General features: G+C 47.5%; 1 pseudogene; it reads left to right on the forward strand.

Annotated features, from left to right (window-relative positions):
• The window catches only part of LOC124024987, an 8,506-nt pseudogene extending 6,963 nt beyond the window's left edge, over positions 1 to 1,543 (forward strand).
• The last annotated feature ends 3,604 nt before the right edge of the window (positions 1,544 to 5,147 follow it).

Below are 5,147 nucleotides of genomic sequence, written 5' to 3' on the forward strand. Positions count from 1 at the left end.
GTTCTATCTGATATATTATTGGGTTGTAACTGATATATTATTGGGTTCTATTTGATATATTATTGGGTTCTAACAGATATATTATTGGGTTCTAACAGATATATTTTTGGGTTCTAACAGATATATTTTTGGGTTCTAACTGATATATTATTTTAGGGTTCTATCTGATATATCATTGGGGTGTAACTGTATAAACCCACTGTATGTCAACTAACCCCTCCCTGAGAAGACTCGGAAGTCCATCAGCTTAGTCTTTATCCATGTGTAATCTGCAGGGTCTCATAGTTCTACCTGTTGTACTACTACAGTGTCTTAATCAGGACTTTAACCTCGTCTGACATGTCTTTAAACAGGCTTAGTGCCACAGACAGAGAGAGACACACTGGAGGGATGAGGCAGTTGTCGGGGGGGGGGGGGTGGGGGGGGGGCTAAGCCAAATCACCCCCTCAGTCCTCACAAAGAGGGTTTAACTGGGAACAGAGAAGAGCAGAGCTTTCCAGAAAAATACACAGCAGTAGTATCTGTAGTCTGTAGCATGTGGCTAGCTGGGGGCTCACAGCAGTAGTATCTGTAGCATGTAGCATGTGGCTTGCTGGGGGCTCACAACAGTAGTATCTGTAGTCTGTAGCATGTGGCTAGCTGGGGGCTCACAGCAGTAGTATCTGTAACATGTAGCATGTGGCTAGCTGGCGGCTCACAGCAGTAGTATCTGTAGTCTGTAGCATGTGGCTAGCTGGGGGCTCACAGCAGTAGTATCTGTAGCATGTAGCATGTGGCAAGCTGACGGCTCACAGCAGTAGTATCTGTAGTCTGTAGCGTGTGGCTAGCTGGGGGCTCACAGCAGTAGTATCTGTAGTCTGTAGCATGTGGCTAGCTGGGGGCTCACGTCATTTTCAGTTCGGTGTCAATGACTCAGGTCATTTCTGGAGTTTCTAGTTGTATGTACAGACCAACGTTCATTTCTATTCTGGTGGACTGACTGAGGTAGGATCATTGTGATGGTTGACGAGGCGTTCCCATGCAGAGCCAACGCTGCCTGTTGTTAGCCCCTCTCAGGATATCCCACATGCCTCTATTGTCAGGCAGCTGCAGGTCAAAGGTGACTCAGAAACTGTTGGTGCTTTCTAAAGGGGCAGGGGTTCACTGCTGGGGGTTTCTGCTGCCTCTAAGGCTCTAGTCTAAAGGTGACTCAGAAACCATTGGTGCTTTCTAAAGGGGGAGGAGTTTCTAAAGGGGGAGGAGTTTCTAAAGGGGGAGGGGTTCACTGCTGGGGGTTTCTGCTGCCTCTAAGGCTCTTGTCTGAAGGTGACTCAGAAACCGTTGATGCTTTCTAAAGGGGGAGGGGTGTCTAAAGGGGGAGGGGTTTCTGCTTCCTCTGAGGCTCTAGTCTCTCCTCCTCCTCCTCCTGTACCAGACCCGCTACTTGACCCTGTACCAGACCCGCTACTTGACCCTGTACCAGACCCGCTACTTGACCCTGTACCAGACCCGCTACTTGACCCTGTACCAGACCCGCTACTTGACCCTGTACCAGACCCACTAGTTGACCCTGTACCAGACCCGCTACTTGACCCTGTACCAGACCCGCTGCTTGACCCTGTACCAGACCCGCTGCTTGACCCTGTACCAGACCCACTAGTATCTCGGGGTTGTGTTGTGTCCCTTCCTTACATTAGTCATACATGCCGTTGTATTGAATTATTTATAAGAGAGAGAGAGAGAGAGAGAGAGAGAGAGAGAGAGAGAGAGAGAGAGAGAGAGAGAGAGAGAGAGAGAGAGAGAGAGAGAGAGAGAGAGAGAGAGAGAGAGAGAGAGAGAGAGAGAGAGAGAGAGTCAAGTAGCGGGTCTCTCTGTCTCTCTCCCTCTGTGTGTGTGTGTGGACAGTAACCTGAAGCTAGGCAGAGCAGAGTGGTGTGGTAGAAACATCAGGAAACAAAGACAGAATCCCTCCTCTATTGATCCAGAGCCACTCTGCCTGTCTGTCACTACAGCCTGGTGGAGAGGGAGGAGGTGGGGGGGGAGGAGGAGGTGGGGAGGGAGGAGGAGTTGGGGAGGGAGGAGGTGGGGAGGGAGGAGGAGTTGGGGAATAAAATACACAAAGACATAAGGAAGTAATATCCTGTCCATCGCACGTCTGCACAAGGACATCTTAAGTTGCTCTCTCCCTCTCTTCCTCCTCTCTCCTTTTCTCCCTTCCCTCCTTCCATGCCTCTTTCTCTCTGTCCCTCCTTGACCGAGCGTGCTGCCCCTACAGCCTACAGTATACAAGTCCCAGTCAGTACTACCTCAACCCTCCACAGTACTACAAGACCCAGTCAGTACTACCTCAACCCTCCACAGTACTACAAGACCCAGTCAGTACTAACTCAACCCTCCACAGTACTACAAGACCCAGTCAGTACTAACTCAACCCTCCACAGTACTACAAGACCCAGTCAGTACTAACTCAACCCTCCACAGTACTACAAGACCCAGTCAGTACTACCTCAACCCTCCACAGTACTACAAGACCCAGTCAGTACTACCTCAACCCTCCACAGTACTACAAGACCCAGTCAGTACTACCTCAACCCTCCACAGTACTACAAGACCCAGTCAGTACTACCTCAACCCTCCACAGTACTACAAGACCCAGTCAGTACTACCTCAACCCTCCACAGTACTACAAGACCCAGTCAGTACTACCTCAACCCTCCACAGTACTACCAGACCCAGTCAGTACTAACTCAACCCTCCACAGTACTACAAGACCCAGTCAGTACTAACTCAACCCTCCACAGTACTACAAGACCCAGTCAGTACTAACTCAACCCTCCACAGTACTACAGCTCTACAGGATACAAAACCCCGTCAGTCGAGTGCAATAAAAAGCCCCAAAAGCCCCTAATTTCATTAGTATGGGACAAGAGAAATCCCTATGCTTGAATGTGGATGATGGAGCAGGGTAATGATGACTAATTCATCTTAAGGCATTGCAGGGTATTACTTAGTGTGTAATCAAGGTTAAAGCCAATCCGGTATGGTGTTCCTTCCTCAAAGCCTAGAGACAGGATTTGGTAATTCATTCAAAGTACAGCATTGAGGCAGTTGAGCCTTGGCTGTCTCTGCAGCGATTGTGAGGATTTTCTACCCAGGTTGCACTGGGGCCTAATGGGGGTAGCGTGTGGCCAGGATATCGGCTCACGGTTGGCGGGCGGTGGAGGAGGAAGAGGAGGAGGTAGAAGAGGAGGAGGAGGTAGAATAGGAGGAGGAGGAGGAGGAGGAGGAGGAGGAGGAGGAGGAGGAGGAGGAAGCAGCGAAAGCTTAGAGCACTAACTGGATTATTTAATGAATGCATCCTAAATGGCACCCTATTCCCTATATATAGTGCACTACTTTAGACCAGAGCCCTATAGAACCCTATTCCCTATATAGTGCACTACTTTAGACCAGAGCCCTATAGAACCCTATTCCCTATATAGTGCACTACTTTAGACCAGAGCCCTATAGAACCCTATTCCCTATATATAGTGCACTACTTTAGACCAGAGCCCTATAGAACCCTATTCCCTATATAGTGCACTACTTTAGACCAGAGCCCTATAGAACCCTATTCCCTATATAGTGCACTACTTTAGACCAGAGCCCTATAGAACCCTATTCCTATATAGTGCACTACTTTAGACCAGAGCCCTATAGAACCCTATTCCCTATATAGTGCACTACTTTAGACCAGAGCCCTATAGAACCCTATTCCCTATATATAGTGCACTACTTTAGACCAGAGCCCTATAGAACCCTATTCCCTATATAGTGCACTACTTTAGACCAGAGCCCTATAGAACCCTATTCCTATATATAGTGCACTACTTTAGACCAGAGCCCTATAGAACCCTATTCCCTATATAGTGCACTACTTTAGACCAGAGCCCTATAGAACCCTATTCCCTATATAGTGCACTACTTTAGACCAGAGCCCTATAGAACCCTATTCCTATATAGTGCACTACTTTAGACCAGAGCCCTATAGAACCCTATTCCTATATAGTGCACTACTTTAGACCAGAGCCCTATAGAACCCTATTCCCTATATAGTGCACTACTTTAGACCAGAGCCCTATAGAACCCTATTCCCTATATAGTGCACTACTTTAGACCAGAGCCCTATAGAACCCTATTCCCTATATATAGTGCACTACTTTAGACCAGAGCCCTATATAACCCTATTCCCTATATAGTGCACTACTTTAGACCAGAGCCCTATAGAACCCTATTCCCTATATATAGTGCACTACTTTAGACCAGAGCCATATAGAACCCTATTCCCTATATAGTGCACTACTTTAGACCAGAGCCCTATAGAACCCTATTCCCTATATATAGTGCACTACTTTAGACCAGAGCCCTATAGAACCCTATTCCCTATATAGTGCACTACTTTAGACCAGAGCCCTATTCCCTACATAGTGCACTACTTTAGACCAGAGCCCTATTCCCTACATGCTGTCTATCTGGCTGAGAAGCTGCTGTGCAGGAATAAACAGCCAACCCCAATACAGTTGCAGGGTTGAGGTGGTTGAAGACTCAGACTGGGCTGATGGCTGTAAATGGCTATAAAATCAGCCTGTAGGTGGCGACAGTCTGCCACAACGTGGAGCAGCACCTCACTAGAGGGGAGAGAAGAGGCTCCGTCATCAAGATGTGAAGCAACAGGAGTTTCCGTTTGATTATAAACCATGTGACTAATGATGAGGGCCATCCAGATGGTTGTGGTGTGAATCAGGTCCATTCTGATCAGACAGGGAAAGAGGGAGATTCCAGACGTGCGATTTCAGCCCTCAGCAGCCTGGCTGTCCTGGGACCACCTCTCTCTCTCTCTCCCTCGTTCCACTTCATGATTGTGTCCCACTTGTTGTTGATTCTTCACAAAAAAATACAGTTTTATATCTTTATGTTTGAAGCCTGAAATGTCGCAAAGTTCAAGAGGGCCGAATACTTTCGCAAGGCACTGTATGTGTGTTTATGTGTAGTGTAATGTGTGTGTGTGTGTATAGTGTAATGTGTGTGTAGTGTGTGTGTGTGTGTGTGTGTGTGTATAGTGTAATGTGTGTGTAGTGTAGAATAGTGTACTGTAGTGTTGTGTAGTCTAGTGTAGTGCGGAGTAGTGT

The sequence above is a fragment of the Oncorhynchus gorbuscha genome, unplaced genomic scaffold, assembly GCF_021184085.1.
Source record: "Oncorhynchus gorbuscha isolate QuinsamMale2020 ecotype Even-year unplaced genomic scaffold, OgorEven_v1.0 Un_scaffold_2107, whole genome shotgun sequence".
In the NCBI taxonomy this organism is placed as follows: domain Eukaryota; kingdom Metazoa; phylum Chordata; class Actinopteri; order Salmoniformes; family Salmonidae; genus Oncorhynchus; species Oncorhynchus gorbuscha.